This window comes from Myotis daubentonii, chromosome 1 (assembly GCF_963259705.1).
Source record: "Myotis daubentonii chromosome 1, mMyoDau2.1, whole genome shotgun sequence".
In the NCBI taxonomy this organism is placed as follows: Eukaryota; Metazoa; Chordata; class Mammalia; order Chiroptera; family Vespertilionidae; genus Myotis; species Myotis daubentonii.
The window spans coordinates 10,079,163-10,105,938 of NC_081840.1; the positions used below are offsets into that span (position 1 = coordinate 10,079,163).

At 44.2% G+C, this 26,776-nt stretch overlaps 1 long non-coding RNA gene across 1 annotated transcript; it reads left to right on the plus strand.

The window, feature by feature from the left end:
• Positions 1 to 337: 337 nt before the first annotated feature.
• On the plus strand, positions 338 to 26,556 carry LOC132230591 (uncharacterized). Its single transcript, XR_009451893.1, has 10 exons — positions 338 to 466; positions 5,796 to 5,855; positions 7,605 to 7,715; positions 13,217 to 13,445; positions 14,910 to 15,088; positions 24,603 to 24,709; positions 24,917 to 25,063; positions 25,642 to 25,766; positions 25,999 to 26,201; positions 26,466 to 26,556. It is a non-coding gene; the product is annotated as an uncharacterized LOC132230591 (long non-coding RNA).
• The last annotated feature ends 220 nt before the right edge of the window (positions 26,557 to 26,776 follow it).

Consider the following 26,776-nt stretch of genomic DNA (forward strand, 5'->3'; position numbering starts at 1 on the left):
CCCGTATTGACTAATGCAGGCGCATTCACTGCCTTGGGTAGATGTTCTGATTAGGTGCTGGGTGTGAGAGCACAATCTTCGTACCACTTGCCTTCTTTTTTGGTTTGTAAGTTGTTGCTCCTCTTACCTGATCTCACCAATTACGAATATTTTAATTAATTGCCTTTTATGCCTTTTCCTGTAGGGAACAACCCACCACTGGCACCCTAAAAGGAACACTCCATTTTATTGTGTGTCGGTACCCTGTCCGTGGACATTGCAAAAGAAAGGAAACTGCAGTTTTGCATAATCTCCATATAGCAGCAGCCGCTCGTGCTTCTGTGGAACACACGGTGTTCTTTGGCAGCCGCGGTGCTCGGAGCCGGCGCTTTGCTTGCTGTGCACAGTAGACAGAGCAGAGGACCGAGCTTTCCCAGAGCCTGGGTTTCTTCGGTCGCACAGCCTGCTGGTGAAGGCTGCATGAGATGTGAGTGTTGCCAGCACTGTGTAAACTGTAAAAATTACTGACGTAATGCTCTCTGGTTCCTGGAGCATTTATTGAGTGCCCTTAACTGTCTTGACTTGGTGAGGGGAAGATTTTTCCTTCAGGATTTTCTACGTTGTGGGAAGAACAGATGGACAGACTCAGATCCAAAATAAACTGTAGGGATCATAGCTTTATTTCTTAATTGAAGGCATAATAGTAATATAGTCTTATTAGCATATATATATATAGCATATAGCCAGATTTGGGGCCCTTGGGGTCACTGGCTTATCACAGTTTGGCTTGGAATTTCCTGGTTTTAGCACTCAAAGGCCCTTGTCCTAGAAAACCTCTTTGTCCCAGGCAAACTGGGACAGTTGGTCAACCTTGGACTGTTTTCAGTGCCACAAGCTGGGAGGATGAGCAGAATGGGAAGTGAGGGTTCTTACCGTATAGAGGTGATTAGGGTTCCCTGCAGCTGGAGGGTTACTGGACAAATGGATGTTTTTGTATAAGATAAGTGTGGGCTGACATCTGAAACTCGGCACATCCAAAGTCAAAGTGATCTCCCCACTCATTCTTTATTCATTTGCATTCTTGGCCTAGCTCTCTGTCCAAAAAGTTCTAATATCCGTAAAGCTTTCTTCAAATGCAGTCATAAAATAAGCTCTACCTCCACTGTGCTTCTTTAGCACTTCATTTCATCCTCTTCTGTTACCACATTGTACTTTTAGTAATAATATATGGTTACTCGATTCCATAAATATTTGTTAAACACCTTTTGTAAGTGTGGCCCTGTGTTCCTTCTATATATAAAGCCTAATACGCACATTGTCCCCTCGGGAGTTCCACCGGGAGACCTGGAGTTCGATTGCTCACTATGACAGCGATGACCTCCAGGGGGCGGTGGGAATGAAGGAAGGCCCTGGCTGGCAGCTGGCAGCCAGGAAAGGGAGGCCCCGGCCGGCCCTGATCGCCAGCCAGGCCTAGGGACCCTCTACCCATGCACGAATTTCGTGCACTGGGCCTCTAGTAGGGATATAAAATGAAACCGATTGGAACCTTGGGTTTGAAGGACTTATATTTTGGTTGGGAGATAATGTGAACCTAAGTAACAGTTTTTCAAGGTAGAAGAAATGACAACTATTTCAGGAATCCGTAGGGGAAAACTCACTTTGCTAGAGGAATGAGAGAAAGCTTTGTGGAGCTGGTAGCACCTGAGCTAGCTTGGAGGGTCAGCAACTTATATGGATACTCACAGGGAAGGCATTCCATGCAGATGGAATACCAGGAACAAAGCAGGGAGGCTTAAAAGAGCAAGGTATGTTGGGAAAGGAGAAGTTTATTCTGTTTTTAAGGGGCTTCATGAGAGACCAGGGTGGGTTTAGGGTGGTTAAGGCTAGCTAGACAACGGCCACACATACCAGGCAGGAAGATAAAACTATTCCTGTTTGCATGAAATCTATTGAAGAGTTTTGAATAGAGACTGACAAAATCAAAGGTATTACTTATACACACACACACACACACACACACACACACACACACACACACACTAGGGGCCAAGTGCACGAATTCGTGCACCTTGAAAGGAACTGTGGGCCGCGAGGTTGCGGTAGGCACAGGGGTGGGTCTTGGCCCACCCTCCATGCCCCCAGCCTGCCCCTCCTGCCACAGACTCCAGTCCCCTGTCTGCTGGTAGCCCCACTCCCATGCGCTGACAGCGCTGGCACCACTCGCACCTGCTGATGGTGTGGAGCGATTGGGGCCCGTGCCAGCAGCAGGTGTGAGCGGGGCTGGTGCCGTCAGTGGGTGCGAGTGGCGGCTGCTGCCCTGATTGCCCCTCAGGAGCAGGGGGAGGTAGAGAAGCCCTCGGGCGATCAGGGCTGACAGCCACCATTCGCACCCATTGCTGGCGCCAAGTGATTCAGCGCCAGCAGCAGGTGCAAGCAGGGCTGGTGCCAGCAGCAGGTGCGAATGGAGCAAAGAATTTTCAGTAACCGCCAAAGGCTTGCCCCCATGACAGCAACTGGCACCCTGCCTTGGTCTAGCACCCCTGCTCACCTGCTCCACCATCTTGCCACGGCCAACACCCACCATGTTCCACACATGCCCCCTGGTGGTCAGTGCACGTCACAGCGACCAGTTCGGTTGTTCTGCCGTTCAGTCTATTTGCATATTAGCTTTTATTATATAGGATAAGGCTAAGTGTCTGTCCAACCAGCTGATAGGTATGACATGCGGTGATCACCAGGGGGCAGACACTCAACGCAGGAGCTGCTGAGCTGCAGTGACTTGGCAGCGGCAGTTCTTGGGTGACGCACCCCAGAACCAATTCCTCATGGGGCCATGCGATTTCACCTTCAGCGGTGGGTTATGTTGTTGCTAGGGTACTGTCAGCCCCGAGTCTGGTTTACTGCACACTTGCGTTTGTGTTCCACACCCTGTACAACAGCAACTTTGCAGAGTGCCCTCTCATACTCTGGGACCCCTTGGGGGATGTCAGAAAGCTGGTTTCAGTCTGATCCCCACAGGCCAGGCTGAGGGACCCCACCTGCTGGAGGGACCCCGCTCACTCCGCAGACGCCTTTTGAGCCATGGTGCCGCCTCTGGTTCGGCTGGCAGGGGAGGGACTGCGGGAGGTTGGCTCCAGGGCGTGTCTGGCCCCTCTCACCCAGTCCCACCCCACCGGCCACCTTCTAATTAAGTTCTTTTCAGTGTGCACAAATCCATGCACCCGGCCACTAGTTTAAGAATAATTGTGTGGCAGCAAAGTGGGAGGTGAATTTTAGAGAGAAACTGTAGACAGGGACACTGATGAAGGCAATCACTATAAGAAGAATGGCTAGTATTTACTGAGCATACTGCATACAAAATCCTGTTATTTCACTCCTCTTCACAAATAAGAAAAGTTAAGCTTAGAGAAGATGAATAACTTATCCGGTTCACCCATGGAGACAGAACTAGAAGTTGAACCAGATTGCAGTAGCTGGCCTACAAATTAGTTATAATCTGAACATATTAGCAGTGGAATTAGAGAAGATCCAAGAAATTATCCTCTCTTTAAGTGACAGTATTTTCATACTTTACATTAGAGGTGAGGAGTGAAAATGCCACAAATGTCACCATGGTTGGGCTCAATTCCTGGACTATCTTCTCCAATATTGGTCTCATCATGTATCTCCTACATATTTTTCTACAGTAAATAAGACAGCAGTAAGCAGTTGTACCTTACTTTCCAAAAACTCATAATACCGAAATGAGGAAAGGATATAGATTCTAGTTGGACTTGACCTTCTGTTGGGACTCCTCAGAAACCTCACAAGAAAGTGGCGACAGTACTGGCTTGGATGTGCACCCAGTTAATGCTTCCAAATATTCCTATTGGGAGTGCTCCCCGAATGTGAGCTAGAATTTTCAAGGCATTTGCTCCTTTCTTGGCCTAGTATCTGTTTAAAGATGTATAATAGTTTCAGGGCACTGGAGGAGTCAGCAACCGCTACATTCTCCCTTTCTCCCCCTGCCCCCCAAAAGGCAGCCATACCAAGGAGCTAGTGAGTGTGCTCTTCAGGAAGCACTGGATCACTTTGCATTCCCCTTGGTACTCTCCTCCCAATAACTGAAGACTGAAAAAACTTCCTTCTGTGCCGCTTCTCCCTACCATTTATACTTTTGGTCTCCTCCTGAGTGTAGATGGAAAATTAAAAACTGCATGTCAAAACTCCTTCAAACCCAGGAAAGGCTTTCACCTTCAAAAATTCTAGTATACATTTTATAACACATCGACTATATTTTCTTTGCTAATATTCTTACATTCTTCTGTGTATCTTTTGTCATTCTGATTAGTTTCTTAAAAACAAATTAACAAAAAAAAGACTAAGATCTGTCCTGCATATAGTAGTCAGTCTTGATTTGTCACTGTTTTCCTGATTTGTCTTTCCTGTTCAACATTTATCTTTGATGACAGCATCAGTGATATTCTAGAAAAAGTTTATTCGTTCAACAATGTTTATTGAATTAATTCTATATAGCAGGTACCTTAGAATGTGAGTACTGATTAATCTCTCTTGGAGTCATGCTTCTTAGCGGGGTTTTTTTTGGGGGGGGGTAGGGGAAGAACAGGGTCATCAACACCTTTGAGGGTCTGATAAAAGCCACAGAAACCTCCCAGAAAAACATATATACATAACATAATTATGTTGAACCCTGTCATAAAGTCTAGACCAGCGGTTCTCAACCTGTGGGTCGCGACCCCTTTGGGGTTCGAAGGACCCTTTTACAGGGGTCGCCTAAGACCATCAGAAAACACATATATAATGACATATTGTTTTGTGATGAATCACTATGCTTTAATTATGTTCAATTTGTAACCATGAAATTGGGGGTCACCACAACATGAGGAACTGTATTAAAGGGTCGCGGCATTAGGAAGGTTGAGAACCACTGGTCTAGACTTTCTGACTCTCTCAAAACCAAAGCAAAAAATCCTTTTTATTTTTTTAATCCTCACCCAAGGATATTTTTCCATTGATTTTTAGAGAGTGGAAAAGAGAGGGAAAGACAGAAATATTGATGTGAGAGAAACACATGAGTGGTTGCTGGGGAGGAGCCTGTTTACCTGAGTAGAACCTGGGACCCTTCGGTCCGCAGGCCAACACTCTATCCACTGAGCAAAACTGGCCAGGGCCAAAACAAAAAAACTTTAAATCCAAAAGATCCTCTTCAGTGTGATGTGGTTAGTGTTTACCACTGTGTGAACACATATGATCTCTATACTGATAAGTGTGTATGTAGTCATTCATATGTAATTGATCATCTAATATTAAAGGGAATTATATTAATACTTGAACTGTTTGGTTTTTTATTTTTATCAAATAAGACTCTAAGGCAAAAACTGGCCATTTTTCTGCTACTAGAATTTGGAAGGCAAAACACATTCTAGCATTGTTTTTTCTTTAATGTAAGCATTCTAATTAATCACTGATAATAGCATTTTTCAAATTATAATATGCCATATTGGCAAACCTAGTCTTTGACATTTTGAAGTTGTAGTCTCTTGTTTTAAATTTTGTGCTACCTGAAACGTATAATTAAATTCAACTCTGATCTGGAGTACATAAATGAGATTTTCCATGAAACATTTTCCCATGAGATTTAGTACAATTGATGTTTCAATAAATGTTTGTTTATTATCTCGAAAACATTTTCACTGAGAGAATGCGTAGTGATGGCATGAGTAATTTTCATAGCAGTGTGTCATGGGTTTCTTTGTATTCCTTCCCTTGTGCTGCTCCTCCTAATTAACACCAGCATTTGCTAAATTTTATTGCAGAAAGACTTAGATGGAACCCTGTCATTTGGACCCTGTGATCTCTGAATTTGTGTAAAACTTGTATGTTAAAGGGCACCGAGAAGGGGGGGGGGGGAGCTGTCATTGGAGAATTTCCTCTATATATGAATAGTTAATGATGGGGTAACTGAATACAAAACAAAATTTGTAGACTTCTACAACTCCTTACCTCTACCTGGAAACTTGTTGCAATGATTATTATTTCAGTAAAACAAGGTTATTGAGATTCCCAAAAGGATGAGATTCCAAGTGGCTTTAGGAATCCAGTGTGACAGATTTCCTTGGTGCTGGATGAAGTCTATTTTAAATGGTAAAATGAGCTGATTACGACATAAAGAATCTACCCCTAAAAATGATCTATAGGCAGAACAAACATGATGAAAAACCACTAGGAAACATTGAGGTTCTTCCATGGGCAAGGCACTCTAAAAGGTACCAGGCTTGCAAAGAATTACCCCTCAGCTCAGTGCTCACAGCTAACTAGCTGTAACCTGCACGAGGACAGGAACTGTATTTTTATTGATGTTGGTTTTTGTTATATATTTTTACTTATGCCTCAATACTTACAACCATGTCTGACACATAATAGTCGCTAAATAAATATATGTTGAACACTTGAATCAACAACCATTGAGAGAAAAAGAGGAATTAAATGAAAAAGGACAGCTTCTCTTACAATGTAGCTTTTTAAAAGGAAAATATTATGTTCTCTCTTTTTTTATTCCTGACCCAAGGATATGTTTTTATTGATTTTTAGAGAGAGGAAGGGAGAGAGAGAAACATTCATGGGTTGCCTCCCGTATGCACTCCGACTGGGGATCGAACCCCCCACAACTTAGGTATATACCCTGACCAGACATCAAACCCACAACCTTTTTGGTGTATGGTATGACATTCCAACTAATTGAGCCACCCAGCCAAGGCTATTATGTTCTTTTAAAACACCTTGATTGTGTAATATTTATACCTACAAAATTATATGGTAAATGTAAATTATTAAGCAAAATATTAAAGTGAACCCACCACCCATTCAAATAACTAGAAAATTACCCATTTTGTGGAAGATACTTGTGTACTTCCCACTGTCAAACTAGGTGTGCCATCTTATGGATCCTAAATGGAACTACCAAAACAGGGTATTATATCTGTTAGTGTCAGGAGATGGTTTTTGCACAGATTAAGAGAATACCTGTTTATGTATACGTAGCTTATTTCCAAAAGAGTTTATACAGCATTTTGAAATTTATTTTCTTTGATAATTCTTAATTTTAGCTCTCTAGGAAAGAATCCACAGAAATCCAAGAAGCCCCTCACCCCAATTTTCATTGTTTGTTGAACCCAATAAATATTTTCTAGGCACCATTTTATTTTTTTGCTTTTGAAATTGTTTGGATCAAGAGACTGAGTCTTTGAAGTAATTGGGTGCAAGTGCTGACAGGCATATTTTATGAAAGCTGTGGTCAGCTGCTCACACATGATTGTGAAATACAGCAGTCTTCCTTTTTCCTTTTTATATCGCTGGGAAGTGATGAGGATAGATGGTTTCCCATTGCAACTAGGATGTGTGGAATTCAGTCTTTCCATCCCCTGCTGATGCACCTTCGCGTTTATCTTTTGTCACATAAAGGATCCAATCCCACAGCACTTTGGTTCACAGTGAACATGGGGAATAGATAGCAGGAAACATTTTTCAGCTATTTCAAAATTACAACTAAAATATTACAGAAAAAAGATTCTGATTCTAAAGTAAATTATGGAATTTGTCTCTAAACTTTGTTTTGTTCAAAACAGATCCAAATAGGATTGTTTTGCCTCCCTTCCCACTAATACAATTGGAGACATTGAAGTATTCTAAGGATTGCTTTGGATGGGCGTCCTGAAATTTTATCTGGGACAAAAATGGTAATTCTGTTTAAAGTTGCTGATTTCATGAAGCTTTAAACTGCAGTCTATTTCACACTGATTTTCAATTTTCTTCAGTATTTGTGGAGGTTTTAATCCCTTTCAAGAGGAAATGTGATTATTATAGTAGAGTAGAAGGCAGCATTTGGACATGGCTGACAGTGCAAGCAAGCATGTGCTGTAATTAATTTTCATCTGTATGGATACTTACAACTGAACCAAAAACATCACCTTATCAATCATAGAGGACTATAGGGGACTTGCATCCAAATCATTTAACTTCTCAGGGCTCCCTTTTCTGCTGAATAGAAACGTAGGCTGAGATTACCTTCTTCCTGCTGCCTCCTGGAAGGTTAATGCATCTCATGATTTAATTATCAGATCCCCTTTCTTTAGAATTTTATCTCGGTTTGACTCTTGTTATTATTGACTTTAGGCAACAGTGTAAAGTATTATTTCCACATTGAGCCCAATCAGAAGATGGTGACCTCCATATTTTTCTGTTTATTTTGGTCATATATTTTAAGATTTTTACAAATATTTAAAATTCTGGTCAAAACTTAAAGTATTCTTTTGTAGTCTGGCTCTAATAGTTTATTTAAAACATATTTGAGAAAGCTTTTGGTTTTTACTTCTAGTTCAATTCATGTTTCAAAATGTCTGTAATTCATCTACATTTGCTTTTACTCTTAAAATATGCTGAATATCCATTCTCTTTCCAGTAGAAAAACACTGTGATCAGAACCCAAGGGCAGGATTCTTCCCTTTTGGGTGGGTACCAGCTACACATCCTCTCACTGTTCCCCAAAATACATCTAGCTGAAGGAGAAATAGTTTCTTGTCTGCTGGTGCCTGTGAAGTGTCGGTGAAGCACTGTTAGAATTCCCCAGGGAGGGGTCTCCTGGACCCAGATAAGCAGTAATCCGGAGGTTGCTGACCGTGGTAAACGGACCCTTAGTAAAACTATGACATGGTTTACACCCATTCACCCTGGCTTCCACTTTCTCCTCCCTGGTCTTCGAGTCATAGCTTCCATTCTCAGACATTCAGGGTCTTGATTTGGTATCCTCCACAGTACACCTTCTCCTAAAGCTCACTTTCTGGAAAAGATGAGTTATTAATATGCTAAAGTGAAATTTAGGTTAATGTCTTATCTCTCAGGGATATGCGCATTTCAAACGTTTCTTTTTTTAAAAAATATGTTTTTATTGATTTTTTTAGAGAGGAAGGGAGAAGGGTAGAGAGATGGAAACGCATGAGAGAGAAACATCAATTGGCTGCCTCCTGCACGCCCCTTACTGGGGATTGAGTCCACAACCCGGGCACATACCTTGACTGGGAATCGAACCGAGGATCTTTTGGTTTATGGGTTAACGCTCAACCTGTGTAACATCATATATGCATATTTAACGAAGAATTCTTACAAGTAAAGAAAACGACTCCAATAAAATGGGTAACAGTCATGATTAAGCAATTTATCAAAGAGGAAATACAAAGGATCATAAATATTTAAATATAAAGTAGTATATTTCTGGAGCTAATGTACAGCACAGTGACTATATTGTACAGATTTGTGCACATTGAAAGGAAATTAATTAGAAGGTGGCTGGCGGGGCAGGACTGGGCAGGACGGGCTGAATATGCCCTGAAGCCAACCTCCTGGGGTCCCTCTCTGGCCGGCCACACCTGGGGTGGTGCCATGGCTCGAAGGGCATCTGTGTAGTGAGCGGGGTCCCTATAGCAGGTGGGGTTCCTTGGCCTTGCCTGCAGGGATTGGGTCAAATCCTGCTCTCTGACATCCCCTGAGGGGTCCCGGATTGTGAGAGGGCCATTTTTGGGTGATGCACCCCAGAATTGGTCTCCCTCCTCTCTGGTTCTGGTGTGTGTCACCTGAGAACTACCACTGCCAAGTCACAGCAGCTCGGCAGTTTCTGCATTGAGCGTCTGCCCCCTGGTGGTCAGGGCATGTCATAGCTACTGGTTGGACAGTCGCTTAACTATATATATATACACTCTAGAGGCCCAGTGCACAAAATTTGTGCACAGGTGGGGTCCCTAAGCCTGGCTGGCGATCAGGGCCGATCTATGGGGTGATTGGCAGGGGGGAGTGGAGGCCCGCTGGCACCCACCTTGGCCAGCCTGGTGCTGCTGGCTCACCAGCCCCGCCCCCTGCTGCTGCCAGTTGCCTCTCTCTGCGGGGCAACTGGTGGGGTGATCGGGGGCCTCCACTGGCACCTGCCTTGGCTGGCCTGGGGCCTGTGGGCTGGGGGCGGCTCCTGCTTTGAGTGTCTGCCCCCTGGTGGTCAGTGTGCCTCATAGTGACCGGTCATTCCACCGTTCAGGCGATTTGCATATTAGGCTTTATCCTATCTAATAAAAGAGAAACATGGTAATTAGCCGTACCTCCGCTACCCTTCCCATTGGCTAATCAGGGCGATATGCAAATTAAGTGCCAGCCAAGATGGCGGCCGGCACCAGGCAGCTTCAAGTGAACATGAGGCTTGCTTGCTTCAGTGACGGAGGACTCCAACGTTCCCTCCCTGCCGCTGCTGGCCTCTGAGCTTGCAGTTTGAAACATTGTTACAAATATAGAAGCTAAACAAAACCCCAGAAACCTGCTTTCAGCCAGCCGGGATCTCAGAGCTGGAGTTGAAACAGTGTTTTGATTATAGAACCTAAACAAACCAGATACCTGCTTTCAGCAGCCAAGGCCTAAGAGCTGGAGCCAAGCCTCAGAGCTAAAGCTGGCCCAGAATAAAAAAAAAGAAGAAGAAAAGGAGCGGTTGGGAGCTTCAGTCACCTGCCAGCCTGAAAACAGCCCTCAGCCCCTCACCCAGACTGGCCAGGCACCCCAGTGGGGACCCCCACCCTGATCCAGGACACCCTTCAGGGCAAACCAGCCAGCCCCAACCCGTGCACCAGGCCTCTATCCTATATAGTAAAAGGGTAATATGCCTCCCAGCACCGGGATCAGCGGAGCCGCGAGGCCTCCTGGCACCAGGATCAGCGTGACAGGGGGCAGCGCCCAAACCCCCTGATCGCCCTGCAGCTCTGTGTGTGACAGGGGGCGGGGCCACAACCTCCCTATCCGCCCTGCTCTGTTCGTGACAGGGTAAGGCGCCCCAACCCCCTGATCAGCCCTGCTCTGTGCCTGATAGGGGGGAGCTCCCCAACCCCCTGATTGCCCTGCAGCTCTGTGTGTGACAGGGTGTGGCGCCCCAACCACCCCCCCCCCCACGGGCCCTGCTCTGTGTGTGACGGGGTAGAGCCATAATCTCCCCATCGGCCCTGCCCTGAGTGTGACAGTGGTGGCACCCCAACCCCCTGATCCGCCCTGCTCTGTGTGTGACAGGGGGCGGTGCCCCAACTCCCCTATTGGCCCTACTCTGTGAGTGACGGTGGGAGCTCCTCAACCCCCTGATTGGCCCTGCTCTGTGCGTGACAGGGGGCAGCTCCCCAACTCCCTGTTCGACCTTGCTCTGTGCGTGACAGGGTACGGAGCCCCAATGCCCCTGATGGGCCCTGCTCTGTGAGTGACAGGGGGCAGCGCCCCAACCCCCTGATTGGCCCTGCTCTGTGCCAATCGACCCTACCTTGAGTGTGACAGGGGGCGGTGCCCCAACCCCCCAATCGGCCCTACCCTGAGCGTGACTGAGGGTGGCATCGCAACCTCCTGATCCGCCCTGCTCTGTGCATGACAGGGGGCAGCGCCCCAACCCCCCAATCAGCCCTGCTCTGAGCCCGACCAGGGGCTGCACCTAGGGATTAGGCCTGTCCTCTGCCACCCAGGAGCAGGCCTAAGCCAGCAGGTCGTAATCTCCTGAGGGGTCCCAGACTGGGAGAGGGCACAGGCCGGGCTGAGGGACCCCCTCTCCCCCCCGAGTGCACACATTTTTGTGCACCGGGCCTCTAGTTATATAGGATAGACTAGAGACCTATCCTTAGCACTGCTGCAGAGGTGGGAGAGGCTCCCACCACTGCCACTGCGCTTGCCAGCTATGAGCCCAGCTTCTGGCTGAGTGGCCCGCCCCCTGTGGGAGTGCACTGACCACCAGGGGGCAGCTCCTGCGTAGAGCACCTGACCCCTGGTGGTCAGTGCACAGTATGGCGACTGGTCATTCTGCCATTTGGTCTATTTGCATATTAGCCTTTTATTATATAGGATACCTGGAAGTTGGCTTACACACACAAATAGTAATTATTTGAGGGACTGGAGGTGTTAGCTAACCTTACTGTGGTAAACATTTCACGATATCAAATCATCACATTGTATGCCTCAAACTTACACTGTTACATGTCAATTATCTTTCAATGAAGCAGAAAAAGAAATAGTCTATATAGTTCATCCTCTCTTGATTCCCAAGAACTCAGTGCTCTCATCTACTTAAAAGCAGAACTGCATCTTCTTGAGCTGTTAAGATTCACATTAGGCCCAGTCTTCTCCCAATAATATAACTTTGTATTTTCTGCTTCTCCTGGCCAGGTGTCAGGATAGGCCAACTCGGGGACACAAAGAGAACAATTATGGCAATGCAGAGGGTGGGAATGTTTAAGTAGTCATAATAACAAGAGCAAAAACACCTTGAATGACTTCTCAGTAAGACGCTGTTTTCCCAACGGATTATGGGTGAGCTTTTTAAACTTTGTTAAATGTCAAACCAACTGATAGAGTCAAATGTTGGTAATCATTCAGAAGGGTTATTTCTTATCAAATAGAGAACCGTGTTGCGAAATCATTATCTGCAGTCTAAAACAGTTGGTAATCTTGGTGGGAACCTCAACTCAAAGGTCTTCTGGGTTTATTGTTTAACTTCCCTTCAGAAATGGGTAGCATGGAGGGAGAAGTTACCATGGGACACCATGACTGGGAAGGTGAGTGACCCTAACTACTGCTAAAAAGGTGGGCTGGCTGATACAATGTAATACCAACTGCCAGAGCAGTTGAAAATTAGAAGAATGATTTGGTGCAAGCTCATGAAAAATCTTCAAGCATGATTTGCTCTGTTCCCCTTTTCAAACAAAGGAGCATGGAAGAAGAATACCCCTGCATTCCAAAGTGCCCCATCCAAGGACCCACAGCTTGCCTGCCGTGAGGAGCCGCAGAGGAAGGAATTTACCCCGAGTGGAAAGTTCACTGAACAGGCTGAGCTGACTACTTGAAAATTACTTGTTCCAAAAGCCCTTCAGAAACCAGTAATCCTATTAGCGTGGCTTCTGGAACAGTTACCTACCTGCAGTAAAAAGTAATTAGAACTGTCAGCCAGCAAATAATTGCTCTGGTGCCTAAATGAAACGGGGACTCTTCTCTGAAAGGAATTACTGTTCCTAAGTGAGTCAGCTCAGCCCATGGTCTTTGCTTTGGTTGCTGACAAATTGGGCCAACTGCCTAAACCCGTGAGGAAGGGTGAGAGGGGTGAGGGAGCTTTAAGTTGGAAACAAGGCAGGACAAGGGCTACCCCAAGTTTATCCAGCTGAAAGGCTTTCTTTTTTTTCCTTTGAAGGGCATTTCTGAGCCACGCTAGCACTGAGCTACCTTCAAGCCTTTCCTGAAAGCATAGGCACCCAAGGCTGCTCGAAGGTCAAGGACTTGGCTGCTGGCTGCATCATAAGACCTCTGAATCTCCGGCCTTTTCCTCCCATTCTTTGCCAGTGCTCACTACATTTACAAGGGAGTCTGGAGGACAGGAATCCCCACGCCCACAGCTGGGCAACAAGGTCAAGGGTGTCAAAGTAGGTCATTTCCAAAGGAAATCAATGGGAAGGGTTTGGCAAGGACAGGAGTCAATTTGTAAAAGGGAAACATTCCAGTAAATTGGAGCAATGCCTTTCTAATAAATAACAAAAGTCTCAGATGCTTCTCAGGACTCCTAAAGGGACCCGCTTTCACCTGCTGAAAAGCCAGCTCTGCTTAGCTAACGTCACTAACAGCTGGGAGAACTGGGGTACAGCGGCGCCTACTCTGGGGGGAGAAGATCAGAGTTCTGGCCCAGCCACACCATAACCAGGTGCACAGTTTTGGGCCGGCTCTTAGGTTTTCCAGGCTTCTGTTTTGTCACATGTAAAATGAGAGGAGCAGTTATCCTTGGGGCTTCTACTTGGAAATTCTCTGCTAGATTTGGGGCACAGTGGGACTGTGTGGTCCGAATGCTGGCGGAATGCTGTGGGTAGCGGCTTTGGGGATGAAGGTTTCAGGAGCTTTCAGGAAGCCTCGTTGAAAGGTTTTTAAAGGGCCCTTGTGCATGGAGGTCCAAAGGGCATGAGTAAGCCCTGGGGGAAACTTACACAAAAATGGCTGCAGATTTGGGAGGCAGTAGATTGTCAGGTAGAGATCTGGCTCCATAGCAACTGTGTGCCTGGCGCAAGTAACCAAGCTTGCTAGGCCTTGCTATTATCCATTACCTTCTGCAAATGAGGAGGATGAAGCATTGCAGGGATGTCATATTGGTGAGCATTGCTGATGCAGAGAGAGGAGTCCAGCCCTGGAGCCACACGCTTCCTGCTTGGTCTTCCATCCCAGTAACAGCTAATTTGGCAACTCAGTTGCCTGCAAAAATAACAGACCTTATGTATTTGTCTGTGCACCAGCCCGTTTTTTGTTCTCTCTTTAGCTCCAAGTTTAATACTAATACTTACTCATAATATGAAATACCTAACTTAACTGCGGACACATTTACTACTTAGAGACCAATAATATTGGTTTGAATGTGTTGCTAAGAAGACATGAATAATTTCCTGAAAAATTATGCCTGGGGTAGTTGCATAAGTAACAGTAATTAAGCAAATGCCTGAGATAATTATTTACCAGTTATTAATTCAAAGTCTATTTTTTTTCTCTCCACTTTAGATGTACTTTATTATCATATCTATGAAAAATGTTAATAGAAAGATATATATTTAATGAGCACCTATTAAGGATGTCATTTGACTTAATGCACTACTTTAAACAGTTTATCAACTATCATGCTTTTATAAATAACAATTTTTAATGCAAGGACAAGGGAAATAATTCACCTATTTTTTGCAAATCACTTTGTTCAAAAGATTGAGTCAGGATAGTAAAAGCTGGAAACATTCCTTGGCAAGTGGAATGGGGAAACTGAGATGGAGAGCTGAACAAACTGGCCAAGCCACTTACAGCCAGCTGGAGAAGGTCACCACCCTAGAGATAACATCTAGGCCTCTGTTGTATTTCAGATCCAGGCCCAGAAAAGCGGCAAAACCAGGTGGGCAACACCAGGACCAGCTGCAATGACTAAGGCGCTGACCAAGCCGTAGAGACCATGACCCTGAAAGGGCACACCTGGAAAACTGATGAGTATTCTGCTGAAACCCTCCCTGCGACCGCCCCTAAGATTCCCGCCTGCAAGAGACAGGTAAAAACCCTCAAAACCAAGGACCCAGCATGTGCTCTCCTTCCTGGGAGCGCGCACAATGTCTTTCTCTTCCCCTTCACCTTCCCCCACTGGCAGCATCTCTAAACTCTCAGGGTCCCCACAAGATGAGGAGCCAGGGAGCAATGGACAGCTAACCCCCTGTACCTGTCTCCAAGGCCCCCTTTTCTCTGACTTCTTAGTGAGCCAAAGAGGCCATCTTGTCCTCTCCTGTTACTTCCTCTGCGCTAAGCACTTCCTTGTCTCACTGTCCCCAGCTTTAGTAAGCGTACCCTCAAAATCACCTGGACTTGTGAAATCTCTCCTGCACGAAATCAAGAAACGACACAATACTGGCCGGCCCTGGGCAGACCTGATCAGGACCAGGTTCCCTGTCCCGCAACAATATTTTGCAGGCAAATTTGACCCTATGCAACTCCCTGCACCACCCATCAGACACGTTTTCAATGTAACATCCACATTCATTCTGTAAGCGTTGGAGTGACACTCTTTGCGGAGCACAGGGCCGGGCACCGAAGTGCTGTAGAATTGAGAATGAGCACTTGAGTGCTTTCTGCTTTCATCTCCCTTTGAGAGCTCTTTTCATCCTCAAGGTTGAAGCTTTCGAGAGCTCGTCTTTTTTTCAAGATTTTAAACTCTGTGCAGACAACTCTCAAGTCAAGGTTTTCAGCCCTGTAGCCCTCTAGGCCCACATCCCCACTCAGATGGGTATTCTATCTGAAACCAAACTCTTATATCTAGGACGGTCTTAGTCTGGAAGGCTTCTTTTGCTTAAAATGTGGGTGTGGCTAGGGGTGGGGAGAGGGGCAAGGGAGGTGTTCTAGGTAGGAGAGCAGCCACAGAGAATTAGGAATAAAGTGTGTGTGTGTGTGTGTGTGTGTGTGTGTGTGTGTGTGTGTCGGGGGGGGGGGGTGCACTGCCCAGCTCCTGGGGACCCTTCAGACTGGGAGGAGGGAGAGAGAACTGAAGCCATTAGCACTTGTGTTTGACTGAAGAAATAGTGGGTGGCGTCAGTGTACAGATGGATTGAAAGGAGAACAGGCCAGGGGTTCAGCCACGGGGCTGTTTTAATATAAAGTGTAACATAATGATAGCATTGATTAAATGGCAGACCATTTTGATCCTTTTGGAGGAGGAGAGGATCATAGACCCTTTGAGAATAGAATGAAAACTTGGGAGGCCTTCTCCCCAGAAAAATATGCACTCATTTACCCAGGAAGTGATGACACTATGTATAATTCATGGGACCCAGTGGGTGATGAAATAAATGGGTTTGGGATCCCCAAAGGAAACAGGAATATTTGCACAGTGTAGCTGATAGAAGTCAATAGGAGACTTGGAAAAGGAAGTCAGTTGGGAAAGAAGGGAACAGGTTTTGTTTCATACAACAGGACATGTGGACACGTAGAGATGTGCTTTCGGCAGCTGTACAGGTATCTGGAGCTCTGAGGAGAGACCTGGCCACATGGCTGGCGGGGGGGTGGGGGGGTGGGGGGGCGGGGGCGGGGGGGGCGGAGATCTGAGTCATTCAATTCAATTGCAAGAGTTTATATTTTGAGAATGAATGACCTCCCTGGGTTAACAAAGCAGAAAGCAATCAATAAATAATGGAGGCGTAGCCCTAGCTGGTTTGTTTTAGTGGATAGAGCATCGGCCTGTGGACTGAAAGGTGGGGGTTCGATTCCAGTCAAGGGCACATGCCCGGGTTGTGGGCTCGATTCTCATCATTGATGTTTCTATCTCTCCCTCTCTGAAATCAATAAAAATAGATTATAAAAATATATTTTTTACAAATAAAAATAATGGAAGTAAACAGTCCTTCAAGAGTTTGGGATTGCTGTTGCAAAAACCATACATAAAAAAAAAAATAGACACCAGGTGAATTCCTAAGTAAATCGTTTCATTAATATTTTAAGCTTAAAAATCAAACACAAGTTGCAAGAATCAGATCAGGTTAGAAGCTGACCATTTAAAGTGATAGTTGAAATAAGCTTAAGATGAACAGGTACATCAAGATGGCTAAACTTTTCACAGTCGTTTTCATGGTGTCTGTGTGTTGCCATGGAAGCAGCGTAAGTCCACATAACGTGCCTCTGTGATTCTGGCTCTCTGCTCATCACCTGAGCTGGCAGCTGAAGCAGCAGGACCTTGACCCTGTAACCTGCACTCACGGGGCTTCTGGAGATTGATCTCCTGGGAACCGATGTGTAGATGTAGACTGCTCTCCCAGGAGAGAGAAGGGAAATGATATGGGTGGTTCCCAAAATATCCAGGCTGCTGCCCACTATATTCGAGAAATCGGCGCTCTGACGTTCAGCTTTGGGAATTCACTAGTTCTTCCAACTGGGGCAAGTGGCACACCTATTCCAGAGACTGCGGTGGGGCAGATCCCTGAACCCTCCTTCGGTCACTTTCCCAGCCTGTTGCCACCTTCCCACAGGGGCTGGTGGTCCCTGGACTGCGTGGGCCCAGCTGGGACTGAAGACACTATAGCAGTGATGGCGAACTGTTTGAGCTCGGCGTGTCAGCATTTTGAAAAACCCTAACTTAACTCTGGTGCCGTGTCACATGTAGAAATTTTTTGATATTTGCAACCATAGTAAAACAAAGACTTATATTTTTGATATTTATTTTATATATTTAAATGCCATTTAACAAAGAAAAATCAACCAAAAAAATGAGTTCGCGTGTCACCTCTGACACGCGTGTCCTAGGTTCGCCATCATTGCACTATAGCCACGAACTGCCCTGGAACTGAACACTAGTCCTGACTTCTCAGAACCCACACTCTGTTCACTACAATGAGGTCACCACAGCCAGGTTCTAAAGAGTATCCCTGAATTATCCGGGTATTTCTGGGGAGCATGATTTATTTAACAAAATAATTGTGGCAGTTTCAGAGGCCCTAAGTCATCTTTACTTCCCAGGGGCTATATAGCTTTGGGGACCTTTTATAGATAGTTATAACAGGCCTAAAAGAATTCCACTCCCCAGAACTTGCAACTACTGGAACACCATTGCTTGTTTAATTTTATAGTATTGTCCCTTATCAGAAAACATCAAATGATGAGAGAGGTGACTCAAGCCAAGGAGTCCAGTGTCTGGTCCTATTATCTGAGGAGCCACATTTTGGGGTGAGCCACAACTCTGGAGCCTTCACTGATGTTTGGAATGAAGACCCTGAGGTCCACACCTTCCCTCACCATCCAGGAAGAACCAGGGGGTCTTTGGAAGTGTTGAAGCAAAAGATTTTTTTTCCTTGGCTCCAAAAAGCAAATTATCCACGACTGCCTTGGTCAGCTCAGCCGGAGGGACTGGGATGGCTTGCAGAGACCCGCCCTGAGTAAGGGGCTCCTAGAGGGGTCTGTACAGGCCTCATAAACGGAATGGGTTTAAATTAAGGAGGAGCAGGAAGAAGGGTTAAGGCCCAGAGAAGCCATCGGAGGTCCAAGGGTCTCAGAAAGGCTATACGCAAGGAGCAGGTTGGGGGATAAGAAGTGAGGGCTCAGCCCAGATAGATGCTTATACGACAGACGAGTGAACTGGGACCATCCCTGTGACTGAGGAGCCATGGCACTGGGGGGACCTGTTCCAATCCAGGATAACCAAAAGGGTGAGCACAGAATGGCTAAGACATGCCAGAATGGACTAATTAGGAAAATTCTAGAAAACGGAGATTCTGTTATATGTTTGATACAGAAATAAAATGCCTACAATTAGTTTGATGTTTCCTTGTGCGATGGGCATTTTGTATAACTTTGCAAAGGACCAATAAACGCTCATTCGTTACACAGCTCCCACCAGCTTCCTTCTGGTGTTTTGTGTGGCCTGGTCCCAGCCCCAGTAGCCAACAGGCTCCCCAGCCTCTGGGGCATTAGTAATGCAGCACCTTGTCATCAGGTCTATTTTTTGTGGAGGTGAGAGGTCTTTCCTTCCTGCCTTCATTCTTGCCATTGAATAGTGATCCCTCGTATCAAGTGATAAGCTCCCCCTCCTATTGGCACATTGAGGGTCAGCAGGCAGAGTGGGCTGAGCTGCTGGAGGAAGCCTGGGCCCTCCTGGTTGTGTATTTACCTCCTCCAGCTGGCTCGCTGGTGTGCAACCTGGACTCCCACTGAGCCCATGTGCTGCTTCTGTCACCTTGCCAACGGCTTCTCCTCACTCCCCACTGCTCTTCTCCCTCTCCTGTGATTGTGGGAGCAGCTCAGTGAGGCCCCCTCTAACCTTTACTTGCCTCCCTGTGAGTTTCCCAGCAGGGGTGATGTTCTACATGGGGTGCCCCTCCTGGGAATGACACAGGGTTTCCAGGAGATGAAACAAACAAACAAACAAACAAAAAAACCCTGAGGTGGGGTGGGGTGGGGTGGGGGGTGGTGTCATCTCTGTATGTTCCCTCAGCCCTTAGAACCCAGGGCAGTGCTGGGAATCTTGTCCATGCTTACTAAAAGAAATATGAAAAGAAATCAAACACATGGACACATTTACGGCCTGGCAGTTCTGAAAGTTTGTAGGCTGATATGACATGGCAGTACTTTGAAAATCTCAGCTGCCTCTAGCTATTACACTGGGTCCCAGGGAATCTTGCTTTTGAGTGCTGTGGGCGACAAAACCGTGACTTTTCAGTTGCTCAAGGGCAGGACACCAGGTTCTCCTGAGCATCCTGGTTCTGAAAGGTTCACTTCTGGAAGGTTCTTCGCAAGCCCACCGATGAGAAACCCAGTGTCTCTGGCTGGCATATTAGAGATGTTAATTTAGTCTTCTGCCTTTATTACATGATCCCATTTAAAAGGAAAAACTCCCTAGCACTGTTTATCTGATTGCTTAGGGTCTCATGTTGTGATGTATAAAGTTTTACAGTAATTGAAAAAGTAATGAATAACACCCCAGGCAGTAAACAAATCACAAAGTTCATTAATTCCAAATACCGAACATCAATTTGTACAGTGTAAAATAACATTACCTACAGTGTAAGAATGGGAAAGTGGGAATTAATTTTATTTTAATTTTTAATGTACTCTTGACTGCTCATAAAAGATATTAAACATTAACATAATTTAATATATACACTGGCATTTATTAAACCACTGATTCATGAACAAATTAAGCATCATGTATTTTTTAAGTATTAAAGAATCAATAGTGATAATTAACTGGAATGTCAGAGGAAGTCATTATCAACATATTCTGCAGAATCCCCCATAGATTATGCAACCCATATGCTGAAGGACCGTGCAAGGTTGCCATCAGCTGCCTGATCAGCTCAAGAGAGGTTGGAAGACATCATGCCTTCACTTGTTCTGATGAATCAGTGAGCCAAACTTCTGAAGATAGTGACAAATCAGGAGATGAATTCCACCCTTGATGCCACCTTCCCATCTAACAGGGAGAGAGGTGTTTCTCGAGTTTAGGCAAATCAAGCTGTGTTACGGAATTCTGCCTACAACACAGGCATCACTAATGATGCAGAATGGCAAACCAAACTGGGAGTGTTGCTAGTCTGAATGACTGTCACCACTGTCACCAGACATTTCATTGCTGAGCTCTTCAAATTTGAAGGACCTGACTTGAATTTAGGTTTAAAATATTTTTAAATTTTTAAATAATTTTTTTATTTATTGATGAGAGAGAGAGAGAGAGAGAGAGGGAGAGAGAGAGAGAGAGAGAGAAACACTTTTATTTATGCATTCATTGATTGCTTCTTGTATGTGCCCTGACCAGGGATCAAACTTGCAACCTTGGTGTTTGGGGACGTCGCTCTAATCAACTGAGCTACCTGCCAGGGCTGAATTTTTATTTTTTAAATACAAAATCTAACTCAAAATAAGGAGCAAACTGAGATGATTTTTCACTAAAAGGAAAAAGTTGTCACTCTGAGGACTGGATTAGTTGGTAAACCAAGCAGGAGCTAAACAAACATAGACTGCTGTTTGGTTTTTTCCTAGTTGTAAAGTGGATTTACCCCCAGAATTCCATGTGGTTGATGTTGATGTTGATGTTGAAGTTGAGCACTGGATTCTGAGCTGCTAAAAAGAGAATGAATTGTCTCTGAAATTCGTCAGTATATTATTTTGTACTTGTCTAATAGGGCCTTTTGGCTTAAATTATCTAGTTTGACAGGCTAACATGATCAAATTAATAAAATGATTGCCAAGTGTCCACTAAGTACACCCATAAATTCTATTAGTTAATTAATATTTATTTAGGTTCATAATTTCCCCCCAAATGAATCACTTGCACTCAAGCTTATAATCTGCCTCATGTCAGTGGCCTCTTTGCTGGTGCACCCTGTAGAGCCACTTTGGCTCATAGTTTGCAATTCTTTATGCAAAAAATTAGTAATCAGAAATTGAACTTTATTTAAATAATCCTGGAAGAAATAAATTTGGGACTGAACTGTCCTTTTGTAAATAACTTCTTTCTCCTTTATTATAAAGGTAAGAATATTCATTATATATTCTGCACTATAATATAAAGTTAAATGCATATATTTTCCACAACTCCATTGCCTAGATGTTACCTTGTTTACTTTGGGATGCATAAACTTTATTTTTCAAATATACATATAATATATTTTTCCCACAAGTGTGTTCATACTAAGCCTATTGTTTTAAAACCTTTAAGAAACATGTCATATCATAGCAGCTTCCATATTAATAAGTATAAATCGGTTTCATCACTTTTTTAAAAAAATACATTTTTTATTGATTTTAAAGAGAGGAAAGCAGAAGGAGAGAGAAACATTGATAGGTATTGATAGTTGCCTCCACACCCACTCCTGGGGATTAAGCCAGCAACCTGGGTATGTGCCCTGATCAGGAATCGAACCAGCCACCTTTTGATGCATGGGACAACGCCCAACCAACTAAAGCCACACTGGCTAGGGTGATTTCATCACTTAAACCAATTCCAGTTTAAGGCTGCATAACATTTTACTGTATAGAACTTTAGGTTGTTTTTAATTTTCACTGTTTGTTATGGACTGAATTATGTTCCTCCAGAATTCGTATGTTGAAGACCTCAGTGTGACTGTAAGGTTCAATGAGGTCATAAGGGTGAGGCCTTAATCCAATATGATTGGCATCTTTATATGAAGAGGAGAGACACCAGAGCAAAGGCCATGTGAGGACACAGGGAAAAGACCTGGCTGTCTGCAAGCCAGGAAGAGGTCTCACCAGAAACTAGCCCTCCCAACACCTTGATCTTGGACTTCTAGCCTCCAAGAAATAAATGTCTGTTGTTTAAGTCACAATTTGTGTTTTTTAGTTATGGCATCCATAGCAGACTAACCCACCATTATAAACACAACAGATATGCATTTGAGGTAAATTCCTAGAAAAGGACGCGTTAGTTCAAAAGTATTCCCTGTATCGTCTCCTTCCCCCCTCTTCCTGCCTTTATTATTTTCTCCTTTGACTTTCTTACACATATTACCAAATTCCTATCCAGTAGGTTTCTACCCAGTTATTTCCCCACTCTCAGTGTATATAGGTCTTCTGCACATACTGGAATTTTCAGGCTTTTAAATTTTCACTATCATTTATTGTGGTGAAATTTGCATTTCTTTGACTATTAAAGAGAACAATATCTTTCCACCTTATTTGCATATCTTGGTTTGTGAATTGCATTTTCATTTCATGTTCCCATTTTTATGGGGGAGAGTCATATTTTTCTTATTTATAAGAGATCTTTCTTTATATGTTTTCAGGTATTAATTCAGATGACGTAGTTTTTAAACATTTTTTTGTTGCTTCACTTTTTATATTTGTTTTTGACAGGTTTTTTTTTCATAGTTTGGAAGTTTAAAAAAATCTTAATTTAGTAAAATCTATCAACATTTTCTTTTCAGAATTTCTAGCTTTGGTGTCATGTTTAGAAAGATCTTATTTGCCCCAAGATGTAAAAAACACCTATATATTTTTTGTTTTGCATGTGTTTTTAAAATAATTAATCTTTGACCCAACTAGAATTTATTTGGTATTAAGGAGAACTGGGGCTATAATAACATTTTTTCCTCTGAATTAAAATTTATTTTGAGATCATTATCTCTTCGCTGATTTGAAATGCCATACATATGATGGAGTACGTTCTGTTTCTGTACTCCGCATTCTGTGCTATTATGTCTACCTTGTTTTAAACCAATGCCATACCATTCAAATTACTGTGGACTATTGCAGCAATATATTTTAAATCTGGTAGGGCAAGTTTACTTGACTATTTAAATGGCATTCTCAGCTCATATTGCATGCTTATAAACCATAGTTCGGGTGTGATGAAAAGAGTGTTGCTATTACCAGTTGAGTCTTTTATTTCATTGCTGCTGCAATTATACTGAAAAAATTTCTCTTCCATGGTCCCACCACATCATCTCATGAACATTATCTGCTAATGTGTGCGCTTCTCATTCTGGATTATGAGATCCTTGAAGGCATCTTAAATGATGTTTCCCTCACCTGAGATGATATTTTATCACCAGTGTAGAGGATAGTACTTAGTATGTAGTTGAAAAATATTAGTGTTCTTTTTTTAAATAAAAAAATAAGCTTTTTTTCCCATCTGTTTTGGTAACTTTCACTTATTTCAGTTGATTAATTTTTTTCTTGCATTGAAGCATCATGTCAGTATCTCAAATTCTTGGGTTAATTAACCTAAGGTTCTTATAAGTTGTTTATAAAAATATGATTTGAAATAGGTCATCTTTGTTTAATAAGCCTACCTTTGGTGACTCTATTCCAACAGATATTAAACTCATACTATATTCTGTAGAAGATCTTGCAGGATGGACTCCCGATGGCCGTGTCTAAAGGGACCGAATGAAGGAGGGAGTGTTTGTTACATTATGTTTTGGTCAGGGCTGAAACAAGCCTAGCCCTGTATCTAATCTTATTTCTGGAAATGGCTTTTCCTGATCTTATTTTCTACCACAGTGAATAAAGGAGAGTAAAGAGAGGAGAGTTGAATCTCCTCTCCCTTTCTCAGTGGGTACACAGGGATTTCCATTTTTTCTACAATTTAGTTCTTTTAAATCAGGGTTTTTCAGGCTCGGCACTCTTGACATTTGGGGCCTGATGATTCTTTCTTGGGCTGTCCTGTACATTGTAGAATGCTTAGCAGCATCCCTGGCCTCTGTCCACTAGCTTCAGTATCACTCCCCGGTTATGACAACAGAAGATATTTCCACACGTTGCCAAATGTCCCCTGGAGAGGAAAATTGCCACTCCCCCAGCCCCCAGCGAGAACCATTGATTTATAATAAAAAACAAATAAGCACAAATAGAATAAATTAAGGAAAAAGAAGAAAATGTTAATATGTGCTAAATTGGGGACAGGGGTGAGCACACAATAATATGCTGTATTATTCAACATCTTTAAACTCTTCCCACAGACTCAAAAGGAAAATGTATCTTGTTAGTCCTTTTTATAGAAGATATAAATCTTTTAGCTTTTGGATCATTGAAGGCGATGTTTCCAATAAACTGCTGCCTTCCTTCCACCACAGGCTGGACACACCCTGGCAGAACCAACCCATGGGGATGCTGCTCTTTGATCTGCCCCTTCACACACTTCTTTCAGAGATGATGGCAATTCGTCTTCACTCCTGATGCTGTCTGTCGGACAGTTTATTGTTTCTGCCTGATCTTCAGAAATCTATGATCCCCCCCCCTCCTTCATATTCCTTCCTGTCTAACCCATTCTTTGTACTTCCACAGAGTGATTTTTCTAATAGTTGATATTTCCCGTATTTAAACTCCTTCAAAATAAGATCCAAACACCTTAGAATGGTGCAATAATTGCTATGTGATTCCTCTGCAGATCACCTGGAGTTGGCACAGACTCATGGGTTAAGGGCACGGTCCCTCATAAGACTGCTCTCAGTTCAGATGCCAGGCACAAGTTCAGAGATGCCCAGGCTACCCACACTTCTGACCAACTGGCTACAAATTTGGTCAGTTACCTAAGGTATGCTCCTTTGCTAGAACATTTGGTAAACAGAACTCTCAGGAAAGTGGTATGCTCACGGTGATAGTTTAATGAGAAAGGGTTACACATCAGGACCAGCCACAGGAAGAGACACACAGGGCGAGGTCGGGGAGCGTCCTGGATGTTGGGCTTCTGGGCACTTTCCCTGTGGAATCAGGACGCACCGCCCTCCCGCACACTCATGCACTCACCAAGCAGGAAGCTCACCGGAGCCTTGGTGTCTCGAGTTTTATGGGAGTTTCATTATGTGGGCATGATTGAACTCCATCTCCAGCCCCTGTCCACTGCCTAGCGGTCAGCTGGCTCAAAACCCCAACCTTCTAATCACATGGTCCGTGGGGAGTCCACATCCTGAGTCGTAGTGTTAGCATAAACCCAGGTGTGGTCAGGGACCCACCATAAGTAATAAAGAATCACTCGGGAAATTCCAAAGATTTGGTGTTTCCCTCTGAAGAACCAGGGACAAGGACCAGACAAATTCTCTGTCGTACAACACACGGCATTCGGGTCCTACCCCAGCCATTCTTCCCAGCTCACCCCATCCTCTCTCATTTCAGTGCCCGGGTTGAGCGTCCCTGAACACACCTTGCTGTTGTAGACCCTGCACATGCTGTTCCCTCTGCCTACCTTTGTTTTCTCCTTGGTCTGTCCAGTGAAGTCCCCCTCATCTGTCAAGACACAGGTAAGCAGCTCCAGCTCAGTGGAGCCCCCGCCCCAGGCACTTAACCCCCACCTCCCCAGTGCTGGCTGAACTCCTGGTTCATTTCTAGATTATCTTTGCACTTACATCTTCGGGCCAGGATTGTTTGTTGAGATGTCTGTATGCACTGCTGGTACATAGTACAGTGACTTTCCTGAGCAAGTGTTTTGTGGGGCTTTGCCTTTATTATTGGAAGTTATACTTGTCTTTTTAGAACGTGTCCTCTGGCCCTCCTTCGCTGTCCTTTCTGGCACCTCACTCCTCATGCTCTGGCACAGTGGCAGTTCATCGTTACAGACATCCCCCTTAGCTTCTGATGGGTGAGCAAAGCGACCATCGAAGATCTTGTGGCTGACAGTCCTGCCCGGCCATTCGTGCTTTGGCGAACTCGTGGATAACATTGCTGAGATGACACAGGTAAGGCTTTTTAAATATCTAGAAATAAGGAATGGTTAAGTATATCATGATCCTACCCCTTAGATGAAGTATTATAAAGGGTGTCCCAAAATTCACGCAAGAAGTAATTTTTGATAGAAAACACAGGTTTATAATAAAACATTGTACATTTTTTATTGATTCATAAAGTATACAGTATAGGGTTACGTATGGAATAGCATATCGGGTAAATGGCCTCCACGGATTTGCTGGCACATACACACTCTTTTGTTATTACCTGAGCAGCCGCATTTTCGCATTTTCAAAGAATGGTCCAATGATGCCTCCAGCCCCAAAATCCGCACCAAACAATGACACGTTGTGGATGCATTTGTTTCTCAACAATCACTCGTGGATTTTCTCAACCCCAAATGCGACAATTTTGTCGATTAACCAAGCCATCAAGATGAAAATGAGCCTCACCGAAATTCAGCCACATTTATGCAAAACGGTCATGGAAAATTTCAACAAAAGAGTGTGTATCTGCCAGCAAAGCCGTGGAGGCCATTTACCCGATATGCTATTCCATACATAACCCTATACTGTATACTTTATGA